Source organism: Lithobates pipiens, unplaced genomic scaffold (genome assembly GCF_037356315.1).
Source record: "Lithobates pipiens isolate NorthernLeopardFrog02 unplaced genomic scaffold, aLitPip1_a1.2 Scaffold_18, whole genome shotgun sequence".
NCBI lineage: Eukaryota > Metazoa > Chordata > Amphibia > Anura > Ranidae > Lithobates > Lithobates pipiens.
Genome location: NW_027507758.1, coordinates 585,077,546 through 585,090,580, shown reverse-complemented (window position 1 = coordinate 585,090,580; position 13,035 = coordinate 585,077,546). Strand labels below are relative to the sequence as shown.

Below are 13,035 nucleotides of genomic sequence, written 5' to 3'. Positions count from 1 at the left end.
GAGAAAATAGATTCCCCAGCAGTCAACATCAAGAGACCCTCTAGCACACCTTGCCATAAAATATATTCAGTGTTGGAGCTGCCGGAACTGCATTCCCGCTGAAAAAAAGCCCTGATCACTATCCAGAACTGAATGTGAAAAAATGATCCATGGGCCAATCACAGGAGTTTTGACTGTCTTAAAGAAGGATTGCAGCCTCAAAATTGAATAATCCATACTAAAACCAGAGAGTGCAAAATCTTTTTTTTTTGGATTCTCATGTTTTTAGTAAATCAAACCCAATGTGTAAAGCAAAAAGCGATGTGCTCTTTTGGTTTGGAATAAAAATAATGATCCTTTAACTGTGGACCAGTACCAGGCAGTGAGGCCTTCTTATGACAATATACAGTATTGATTTTGTGTGATAATAAGGGCTTCTTACAAAATGCTGAACTTAAAAGGTTTTTTCCTGACAGACTCCATGACAGCAACGTGTGGGTTAAGTCCCACCTCCACTACCCTATAGGACACTACTCCCATAAATCTTTGCTCCCTGCCCCTGGTCGTGTTCTTTTTTTGTCCTCCTCCGAAGGACCCAGAGGTGGTCTTTCTACCTGAAGATCTATCACCCCCACGATCGAGGTCGGCCGGTCTGCGACTCTGGGTATGGAAAGTCGCATTATTCCGCTAAGCCCTAGCTAGTAGCAGGGTATGGAGTGGGCAGTGGAAGAGGCGCTGTGAAGAAGCCCATGTTCTGGCCACTGGCAGGCAGGCTGCGCATTGGTCGGATAGCCAGATATTAGCAGGTGACCTGTTTTGCCCCCTGGAAAGTCCGGTGTCATCTTACCTTACCTTCGGCCGAGTGATCGATCGTGCTGGGAGTGGTGAGAGGTTCTATAGTTCATTATGGCAGCAGTTTGTGTATCTTTTATCTGTCCTCGGTTTTTTCTGTTTGTTTGAATGTGCAGGCATGGCGGCTGGTTCTTCCGCGTTCCAGCCGCCGTTCTACTTCCGGGTTTGCGTTCTCGGCCATACTGCGCATGCGCGAGTGCGGTTTGAGATGGAGGCATGGTTTTGCGCATGCGCGATAGCGGCAAATTGCCGGTATTTCACGCATGCGCACAGGCACGGCGGTGACATCACAGGGGTGGGCTATTTAAACGGGGAATTAGTCTGCAAGCTTTGGGAATGCATGCGGGCTGTTGCGGTGACTTCCCCCTGCCTCTGTGTTGCATCTATTGGTAAGTGGTATTCTGGGACAGGGTGGCTATCCTTTCCCTGTCCCTTGCACTGATCCCTTGTCATCTTTTCAGCGCGTATGGATATCGCTGAGGACATGGATTCTCTACCGCCTGTCTGTGGCCAGCCCTCTCATAAAAGGTATTTTTAATGATCACCTGAAGGTCTGGTGAGGGAGGGGTATATATCTGTTAGCTCTGTCCTGATATCTTGTCTCTTGTGGTTTCTTGTCTTGTTCCTGTTTCAGCCCCTCCGGGTCAGAACAGCATCGCAGCTCTCACAGAGGGAGCGACTCCTCCAAGTCGCATCACCGGCACTCCTCTTCCAAATCAAAACATTATGGTTCCTCCTCAAGATCAGGACACCGCAGTGAGGAACAGTCGCATTCCTCGAGGACTCAATCCAGTCACTCAGCTAGTGCCTGTTGGGGGTGCAGAGCTCTTGTACCGGCAGGAAAAACTTTGTGTGATCCTTGCTACGCCAAGGCTTCCAATGAAAGGGGTGACGCGGATCAACAACTTAAAAAAAGTTGTTAAGGAGTCCCTCAGAAATATTGAGGGCCAGTCCTATGTTCCTCCTGCAGAGCCGCCACTTTCTCCAGGAAGGGAGACTCAGCTGCAGGATACTTGGGAATCCTCTGTGCATAGCCACCCCTCAGCTGCCATATCTGACAGTGACTCTGATGAAAGTGACCCCTGTGTGGGTTTTGATTTCGCTCTACTTCCTCCTCTGGTCAGAGCTGTTAGAGAGACACTGAACTGGGAAGATTCTGTGGCTGCTCCTTCCAAACAGAGAAAATTCTTTAAGCAATTAAAGAAGGAACGGATTAATTTTCCTTTTATCTCTGAGCTAGGTGAGATTATCACAGATGAATGGGGCAAGGTGGAGAAGAAAAATTCTATGCTGTCTAAGGTTTCGAAACTCTATCCTTTCAATGAAGAAGAGGTGAAGCATTTGGAGTCAGCGCCGTTGGTAGACGTAGCAATCATGAGGCTGGTGAAACATGTCACACTTCCCTTAGAGGACACTGTTTCTTTTAAGGATGTTCTGCACAGACGGATTGACGCTGATTTGAAGAGAGTGTATCTCACAGCAGGAATGGCCTGTAAGCCAGCGTTAGCTCTGGCCGCTATGTCCAAAGCAATGGAGGTATGGACGGATAGTGTAGATGAGACGCTTAGGAATATCTCTGAAGATACGGCTAAGAGCTCGCCTATCCAAGAACTTAGGCTGGCCTCCGCCTTTCTTGGGGAGGCCTCTATCGACATCATACACCTGGTGGCTCGGGTGATGCTTTCTTCCGTTACGGCCAAACGGGCTCTGTGGCTCCGTCCTTGGCTGGCGGACCCAGGGTCAAAACAAGTATGGTGCCGTATCCCCTTTGAGGGGTCCTCCCTTTTCGGCAATAAGTTGGATGAGGCTATTACCCGAGCCACTGGTGGGAGGTCGGGGTTCCTTCCTTTTCCAAAGAGACAGTACCAGGAACGAGCCAGGGAAGCTCGCAGTTATAGACCGGGCCGTGAATTTTTCAGGTCCTGGAAATCAAGACAATCCTCTTTTAAAAAATCTACAAAAAGTGATTGAAAGGGAGAGAGGGAACCGACTAAATCCTTTTGAGGTTGGGCCGGCTTTTGAGGTTGGGGCCGGCCGGCTGGATGTTTTTATGGATGCTCTTTTGATACATGTGCTATGTAAGTACAAATTTTTATCTTTTTAATAAATACTCTGGCAATATTACGCTATGGTGGTTCCTTTCTTTTATTAACATGGTGGGAAATGAGCGGTGTGGCCGTAGGAGTATACTATCAGTTGAGCGGAGTGCTTTAAAGGATACACCCTCCATGCAGTCTAAGCCCTTGTACACACGGTCGGAGAATCCGTCGGAATGTGTTCTATCGGACCGCGTCGTCGGATAATCCGACTGTGTGTGGTATGCATCGGACTGATTCCGTCGGAATATCCGTCTGACCCAATTTTCCAACATGTTGGAAATATTTCCCGACCAACTGGTGCGATCGGACATACTCCGATCATGTGTAGAGAATTTTGATCGGACCAAGTGCCACGCATGCTCAGATCAAATTCCTACATCAAAGCTATTGGCTACTAGCCTGAACGTAGTCCCATCGTAACGAAATTACGTCATCACGTTTTGAATGATCGGATTTTTCGACAACTTAGTCCAACCGTGTGTATGCAACAGTTTCGGACAAGATCCGACGGACAAAATCCGACGGACAAAATCCGACGGATTTGGTTGTCGAAATCTCCGACCGTGTGTACAGGGGCTAAGTCCTCCATGCAGTTCAATCCCTGATCGAGTGACAAGTTATTTGGCGATATCTGATCTCATGTATGGGATCAGGACAGCTGGTAAGCGGCAGTGATTTTGGTGGTGGAAGATCCTTTTTTCTTTTTGTGACACTTTTTCGTTGGTGAGGTGTGTTCTGAGCACGGTGGAGATTATAAGGACTATATATACACTTTTTCAGAGATGGACTAAATGTTGGAACTAAGTGATAAATTTGTGCAATATAGTAGTGTATAAATTTATTATATATATTCACAATTAGTGATGGACGAACTTCCGACGGGACGTTTCGCAAACGCGGACCGCGAACGCGGCCGATAGTTCACGAACCGGAACGTTCGCGGCGGGCCCCATTGACTTCAATGGGAGGCGAACTTCGCAAACCTACAGGTCAAATTTGCAGCCACAAAATATTTAATAGCTGTGCAAACATAGTCCCACCACATGGCCAATGACATAACACATGTATGAGGTGAATCTGGGATCGACAACTACAAGCATTCTTTTTATATATGGGAAATTGCTGTGACAATTCAGGACTGTGGAGCGCATGAAGGCAATGGAGGAGAGGGAAGGACCAGGGTAGGCAAAGAAGAGGGTGCAGGAGATGATCACCAGCAGCGTGACATACAGCAATGACACCTGCACCGTGATAGAGTCATCTGACACCAGCACCGTGATAGAGAGCACTGACATCAGCAGCGTGACATACAGCAATGACACCTGCACCGTGATAGAGTCATCTGACAACAGCACCGTGATAGTGAGCACTGACATCAGCAGCGTGACATAAAGCACTAACACCAGCACCGTGATAGAGTCATCTGACAACAGCACCGTGATAGAGAGCACTGACATCAGCAGCGCGACATAAAGCACTAACACCAGCACCGTGATATACAGCACTGACAGCAGCACCGTGATAGAGAGTAATGACATCAGCACTGTGATATACATCACTGACACCAGCACCGTAAGCAGCCCCAGGAGGAATTCAGCATAGCACAGGGATGGTGGGAGCCCCTCATAATGAGCATAGCACAGGGATGGTGGGAGCCCCTCATAATGAGCATAGCACAGGGATGGTGGGAGCCCCTCATAATGAGCATAGCACAGGGATGGTGTGAGCCCCTCATAATAAGCAGCCCCAGGAGGATGTCAGCATAGCACAGGGATGGTGGGAGCCCCTCATAATAAGCAGCCCCAGGAGGAAGTCAGCACAGCACAGGGATGGTGGGAGCCCCTCATAATAAGCAGCTCCAGGAGGAAGTCAGCACAGCACAGGGATGGTGGGAGCCCCTCATAATAAGCAGCCCCAGGAGGAAGTCAGCACAGCACAGGGATGGTGGGAGCCTCTCATAATGAGCATAGCACAGGGATGGTGGGAGCCCCTTATAATATGCACAGCAGAGGTACAGCCCCAGGAGGATGTCAGCACAGCACAGGGATGGTGGGAGCCCCTCATAATAAGCAGCCCCCGTAGAAATATGACACCGCTCAACCTCTTCAAAGAGGAGGGTACGGGCATATAGTACGGTGTGCTTTTTTTGGACAAGGAAGTAAGCCAAATGAAGAAAGAAGGTCTCTGTGCTCGATTAAAAAAATTGTTTATAGACATATACATGGTCTACTGGTCACATGTGTTGAATTCCTCCAAGATCCATGCCTCATTCATTTTTAGAAATGTGAGGTAGTTAACACTGTGGTGAGCTAGGCGAGTACACTTATCGGTCACAATCCCCCCTGCTGCGCTGAACGTCCTTTCGGACAGGACACTGGATGAGGGGCAAGCCAATAGTTCGATTGCAAATTGGGCAAGCTCTGGCCAGAGGTCAAGCCTGCCCACCCAGTAGTCCAGGGGTTCATCACTCCTCAGAGCGTCCACATCGGCCGTTAACCTGATGTAGTCGGACACCTGACGGTCTAGGCATTCCCTGATGCTGGATCCGGATGACACCTGTCGATGGGTCGGCTGAAAGAATGACCTCATATCCGAAGTCACCAACACATCTTCAAACCGGCCTCTTCTTGCAGGTGCTGTTGGGTTGGTACCCGCAACTCCTTCTCTGGGAGTGGGAATTGCTCCTCTGCCAGCGCACGCAAAAGCAGAATGCAGCATTTCTCGAAGCAAGGCCTGGAAGTGCTGCATCCTGACAGCCCTCTGTGACGGCGGTAGCATTTCCGCCATTTTGTGTTTGTACCGGGGGTCTAAGTACGTTGCCACCCAGTACTGGTCCTTGACCCTTATGCTTTTTATATGGGGGTCCCTATTAAAACACTGGAGCATGAAGGCCCCCATTTGCACTAAAGTGGAAGCGGTGTGGTGGCCTGGCTCCTGCTCATCATCCAGGATAATGTCGTCCTCTTCATTCTCCTCTCCCCATCCACGCACAACAACAGGGCTCCCAGAAAGGTTTAAAGCATGCTCTTCTTGCTCCTCCTCATCCGCCCCGACACCATCCTCCTCTGACTCCTGTTGTTCACTTGTCTCAGATAGAGTAGCCCCCCCCTGGGAATTCATCCAGCATTGCGACTTCCTCATCTTCCCGCTCCTGCTCCTCCACAGCTTGATCAATGACACGCCGCAATGCACGCTCCATAAAGAAGGCATAGGGTACCATGTCACTGATGGCGCTGTGGCTGCGACTGACCAGTTTGGTGATCTCCTCAAATGGCCGCAGAAGTCGGCATGTGTCGCGCATGAGCAGCCACTGGCGCTGTCAGGACCTGGACTTGAACCCAGGACCTCAGTTGTGGCTGGCAATGAATCTTCTCTCTGAGCTATCTGTGATGCTGGACAGTTCATTGTCAGATCCTTTTGACAACCCTGCCTTGTACCTGATTTCAGCTGAACCTTGAACTCTTTGCTCCTCCCATGAACTTCCTGATATAAGCCATGTCTCTGCACTTCCTCCTTGCCAGAATATTGTGCTATCTCCAGCCTGTATCTCGCTCCCATCTTCTCTGCTGCCGTTTACATTTGCTACTGCTCCTTATCGACCCTTGGATTGTTCCACGGCTACGCTTCTGCCTGATCCCAATCTGCAACAACTCATTACCGACCTTTTGGCTTGCTTTCTGACCACGCTTCTGTTTGATCCTTACCTGGTCATCCGCTACTGAACCCCGGCTTGCTCACCTCCTGGTGGGGCGATCCTGAGGACTGCGACCTGGTACTAACACGCAGCTAAATCCATCGCTACCATCTGGAGCTCTGGTGAAAACCGGTTAGTACTTAGACTCCGCACCTCAGGTGAGCCTGTGTCTTCTGCCAGGGTGACGGCCTGTGTTCCTATCCTGCTGGTTAGTGGTAAACCTGCAACTGCTATAGCAATTGGTCTTCGAGCCTGACCCCTGATCGTGACAGAATATTCGGGCCCAAAACATGGAGGCCGCTATAGCAAATGCCGTGGCTCCTTTCAGGCAGCAAATTGCAGAGCTGCAGGAGTTCGGTGTCACTTACCAAGAAAAATTCTCCGTACTGGAAGGTGTGGTGAAGGAGCAGCATGAAGAGATCTGTGCTCTGACAAAACAATTGCTGGATCTACGTTCCCGAGATGATACTAACACACATATGCCTCACCCACCCAAGTTTAATGGCGACTGCCACCATTACAGAGGTTTTCTTAACCAGTGTCGCATCTATTTCCAAATGCGACCCACTGCATTCATTTCTGAAAGACAGAAGGTAATGTTTGTTATCAACCTCCTGACTGGGGAAGCTCTAGCCTGGGCCTCCCCCTATATCGAACAAGACAGTGCCATGCTGAATAATTTCCAGACTTTCGAGGATGCAATGAATCAAGTTTTTGATGATCCCAACCGCTGCGCTACGGCTGAAGCAAAGTTGCATAGTTTACGACAGGGTAAACGCTCTGTTGCTGAATACACAGCTGAATTCAGACGCTGGATGGCAGATACCTCTTGGAACTCAGCAAAAAAGTCAGTTTCGCCAAGGCCTTTCTGAACAGGTAAAAGATGAGCTTGCCAGAGTAGAGACTCCTAATGATCTTGAAGCCTTCATCCAACTATGTATCCGAGTTGATCAGAGGCTTACAGAAAGGAGGAAGGAGAGGCTGGGAATGTTTGGAAGTAAAGGTGGCATGCGTTTCCCTGCTAGTCAATTTTTTCAGAAGGATCCAAGAGTTTCTCCAGATTCTGACAAAGCTGAACCTATGCAGGTTGATGCAATTAAGAGATCCATTTCTTTTCAGGAGAAAGAAAGAAGACGTTCGGAGAATCTGTGTCTATATTGTGGAGACTCTGGGCATTACGCAGTTAACTGTCCTAACAAGGTTAGAAGAACAATTGCGGCGACTGAGGTGATCCTGTCTGAACAAATCAACTCTATTACCCAGTCTATCTCCCCATTGATTCTTGAAGAAAATAAAGTAAAATTCTCCACTGTCTCATTTTGTCATCCCTATTAAGCTTATTTCTGAGGGCCGTGAAATCCCCTGCTCTGCTATGCTGGACTCTGTGGCTGGAGGAAACTTTATGGACATAGAGTTTGCCCACCGCAATAACATTCCAGCCAGAAATACATCTGCTCCTATTGAGATGGAGACGGTTGATGGTTCACACTTATCCTCAGGACCTGTTACCCATAAGACAGTTCCTCTGGTAACCCAGTTTGAGGCTGATCATCGTGAGACCATCAGCTTTCAGTTGATTACATCACCCAAATTTCCCGTCATTTTGGCCATTCCTTGGTTCTCCACTCACAATCCCTCTATCAACTGGGGAACACGGACCATAGATTTCACATCTTCCCACTGCAAGGAACATTGTAGGGAATCTTACCAAACAAGTTCTCCGCCTGGTCAAGGAATTGCAAGTTGGTGTGGTAACTACCCAGTCATATCACAACTTGCCTCCACAATACCATGTGTTCCGGGATGTCTGTGATAAGAAAAACGCAGATAAATTACCTCCTCACCGCCCATACGATTGCCCCATTGAGCTGCTCCCAGGGCCTGAAATACCTTTCGGCCACCTTTTTAATCTGTCAGAACCTGAATTAAAAGTGCTCAGGGAGTGGCTTGATGAAAATTTAGAGAAGGGTTTTATTAGACACTCAACATCTCCTGCAGACGCAGCCCTTTTCTTTGTTGAAAAGAAAGACTCCACTTTGCGCCCATGCATAGATTACAGGCACATAAATAAGGTCACTATTAAAAACCGTTATCCACTCCCCTTGATCTCGGAAATGTTGGAAAGACTTCGTTCTGCCAAAGTGTTTACAAAACTTGACCTACGGGGGGCATATAACCTGGTCCGTATTCGTCCAGGAGACGAATGGAAAACCGCCTTTAGAACCAGATATGGACATTTCGAGTCCTTGGTCATGCCTTTTGGTCTCTGCAATGCCCCTGCAACCTTTCAACACTTCATAAATTATGTTTTTCGAGATATGTTGGACCAATTTGTCATTGCTTATCTGGATGACATCCTTATCTTTTCCGATAACCTGGAAGAGCACCGCAGGCATGTTTGCACTGTCTTTGAAAGATTAAGGCAGAATCGGCTTTACATCAAACTGGAGAAGTGTGAGTTTGAACAAGCCCAGATCCAGTTCTTAGGGTATATTATTTCTCCAGATGGAGTGAGCATGGACCGCGAGAAGATTAAAGCAGTGGTAGGTTGGCCTGCCCCTGGAAACATTAAGGAAATCCAACGATTTGTCGGGTTTGCCAACTTTTACTGAAAATTCATAAGGAACTTCTCTAAGGTGATGGCTCCAATTACCCAACTAACAAAGAAAGGGGTGTCCTTTGTGTGGTCATCTGAGGCACAGGCTGCTTTTGTAAAGTTAAAAACTCTTTTTACTTCTTCACCAGTATTGGTACATCCCAATCCTGAATTGCCTTTTATAGTGGAAGTAGATGCTTCGGACTCTGCCGTGGGAGCTATCCTCTCTCAACGACGTGGTGAAAAGATGCAGCTTCATCCTTGCGCTTACTTCTCTCATTTAATGTCTTCAGCCGAAAGAAATTATGATATTGGGAATAAGGAGTTACTGGCAATTAAGGAAGCATTTTCTGAATGAAGGCATTTGCTGGAAGGCGCTAAGCATCCTGTGACTGTTCTCACAGATCATAAGAATCTGGAATTCATTCATTCTGCCAAGCACGTTGGTCATTGTTCTTTTCCAGGTTCAATTTTATTATCTCATATCGACCTGGGTCAAGGAATGGTAAGGCTGATGCCTTATCACAAATGTTGTCTGGACCTCTCCAGGAAAACAACTCTGAATACACAGTCCTGCCTCAAAAGAACTTTCTAGGTGCCACAAGTTCTAAAGCACTCTTGAGTCTCCTCAAGGAAGGGTATGAGAATGACCCACTACTCAAAAATCCTCCTATGGACATCATCCTTGAGTACAAAAATGGCTTCTGGACTCAAGCACATCGCCTCTATATACCTGAAGTTGCTCGGGTTGAAGTCCTCAAGTTGGTTCATGACTCCAAACTTGCTGGACATTTTGGAGTTTCTAAGACAGAGGAACTTTTATCCCGTTCCTTTTGGTGGCCTGGGTACAAAAGAGATGTAAAAGGTTATGTAGCCTCGTGCCTGGTCTGTGCTCGCAATAAGACACCCCGAGCTTCTCCTTTGGGGTTGCTCCAGCCACTCCCTGTCCCATGAAGACCATGGGGATCAATTTCTATGGACTTTGTAGTCGATTTACCCCCCTCTAAAGAAATGACCACCATCTTGGTTGTTATTGATCGTTTCACGAAGATGGCTCACTTTATACCGGTCAAGGGGGTACCCTCTGCAGAACAAACATCGGAGTTGATGGTTCGAGAAATTTTTAGACTACATGGAATTCCAGAAGATGTCGTTTCTGACAGAGGAGTACAATTCACTTCAAAATTTTGGAAAAGCTTTTGCTCAGCTCTAGGAGTAACAATTAATCTATCTTCTGCTTTTCATCCTCAGTCTAATGGTCAGACCGAGCGGACCAATCAAACGTTAGAGCAGTACCTTCGATGTTTTGTTAATTATCTTCAGGATGACTGGGTGGACTATCTTCCTACAGCGGAGTTTGCTTATAACAATTCTAAACATAGCTCCACCTCCCAGACCCCTTTTTTCCTAAATACCGGGCATCATCCAGCTTTTATCTCTGATCTCCCTATCTCAACTCCGATTCCTGCTGTTACCAACAGATTAACTGCTTTACAGGAGATCCAGGATAAATTGATCGAGACTTTGAGGGAAGCTCAGGAAAGTTACAAAAAGGCTGCAGATAGACATCGCAGAGCACTTCCTACCTTTCATGTGGGTGATCAAGTTTGGTTATCTACTAAAAATCTGAAGGTTCATGTTCCATCTGCAAAGTTGGGACAAAAGTTTGTGGGACCTTTCCAGATCTTGGCCCAGATCAACCCAGTCGCCTTTCGCCTAAAACTTCCAGCCAGTATGAAGATTCACCCTGTGTTTCACATATCACTACTCAAACCTTTTCACGAAAATACTTTTTCAGGAAGAATTCTTCCACCCCCTCCACCTGTTAAGGTACAGGGTGAAGAAGAATATGTGGGGGAGAAAATTCTTGCTTCCAGGATCTATAGGAACAAATTGCAATATCTGGTTCAATAGGAAGGATATGGGCCAGAAAAAAATTCTTGGGAGCCTGAGCAGAATGTTCATGCTCCTAGATTAACAAGAGAATTCCACCAGAGGTTCCCTCACAAACCGGGCCCTAAGACGTCCAGTGGACGTCTTGGGAGAAGGGGACTGTCAGGACCTGGACTTGAACCCGGGACCTCAGTTGTGTCTGACAATGAATCTTCTCTCTGAGCTATCTGAGATGCTGGGCAGTTCCTTGTCAGATCCTTTTGACAACCCTGCCTTGTACCTGATTTCAGCTGAACCTTGAACTCTTTGCTCCTCCCATGAACTTCCTGATATAAGCCATGTCTCTGCACTTCCTCCTTGCCAGAATATTGTGCTATCTACAGCCTGTATCTCGCTCCCGTCTTTTCTGCTGCCGTTTACATTTGCTACTGCTCCTTATCGACCCTTGGCTTGTTCCACGACTACGCTTCTGCCTGATCCCAATCTGCAACAACTCGTTACCGACCTTTTGGCTTGCTTTCTGACCACGCTTCTGTTTGATCCTTACCTGGTCATTCGCTACTGAACCCCGGCTTGCTCACCTCCTGGTGGGGCGATCCTGAGGACCGCCACCTGGTACTAACACGCAGCTAAATCCATCTCTACCATCTGGAGCTCTGGTGAAAACTGGTTAGTACTTAGACTCCGCACCTCAGGTGAGCCTGTGTCTTCTGCCAGGGTGACGGCCTGTGTTCCTATCCTGCTGCTTAGTGGTAATCCTGCAACTGCTATAGCAATTGGTCTTTGAGCCGGACCCCTGATCGTGACAGGCACGGTGAAAAAAAAAACCAGCTCCCCAGAACCTGTTCTGCCGCAGAGTTCATACAGGTAGACGTTAACTGCACGTTTCTGCTGGAGCAGCCTATCAAGCATATAGAAGGTTGAGTTCCATCGCGTCGGGTAATCGCAAATAAGACGTCTGACCGGCAGATTGTGTCGCCGCTGAATGTCAGCAAGGCGAGCCATGGCCGTGTAAGATCTTCTGAAATGGGCCGAGATTTTCCTTGCCTGTCGCAAGATGTCCTGGACCCCAGGGTATTTGACAACGAATCGCTGCACGACCAAGTTTAAGACGTGTGCCATGCATGGCACGTGCGTGATTTTGCCCGGTTTCAATGCGCTAAGCAGATTGGCACCGTTGTCACACACCACTTTACCAACTGTCAAATTGAGCGGTGTTAGCCACTGATCTACCTGTGAACGCAAAGCTGAAAGGAGTGCCGGGCCAGTGTGGCTCTTGGCTTCCAGGCACAACAGACGCAGCACGGCATGGCAACGTCTCACCTGGCATGTCGAATAGGGTCTGGGGACCTTGGGCGGCGCAGCGGAAGAGACGCTAGCAGCGGAAAAGGAGGAGTCAGCCGAGGAGGAGAGGGAGGAGGATGGAGTAGGAGGAGGAGGAGGAGAAGAAGAGCCAGGCCTGCATGCAATCCGTGGCGGTAAAACCAAATCTACAAGGGTGCCACGGGTTACATGCTTGACGGCCGTCAGAAGGTTCACCCAGTGGGCAGTAAAAGTGATATACCTTCCCTGCCCGTGTTTGCTAGACCACGTGTCTGTGGTCAGATGTATCTTGGCACCGACAATGTGTGCCAGAAATACATTCACTTGCCGCTGAACATGGCCATATAGCTCTGGGATGCCCTTCTGTGAGAAATACTTCCTTCCTGGGACCTTCCATTGTGGTGTTCAAATGGCCACAAATTTTCGAAAGGCCTCCGAGTCCACCAGTTTATATGGCAGTAGTTGGCGGGCTATCAGTTCTGACAAGCCAGCCGTCAACCGTTGGGCAAGAGGGTTATACGGCGTCATCATTTTTTTACGCTCGAACATTAGGCCCACGGAAGCCTGCCTTTTTGCAGAAAAACGTGAGCTTGGCGTGA

At 48.1% G+C, this 13,035-nt stretch overlaps 1 protein-coding gene across 1 annotated transcript in view; it reads right to left on the bottom strand.

Annotated features, from left to right (window-relative positions):
• Positions 1–13,035, bottom strand: part of LOC143989115 (uncharacterized) — a 149,222-nt gene that overhangs the window by 62,953 nt on the left and 73,234 nt on the right. The window lies entirely within an intron of this gene.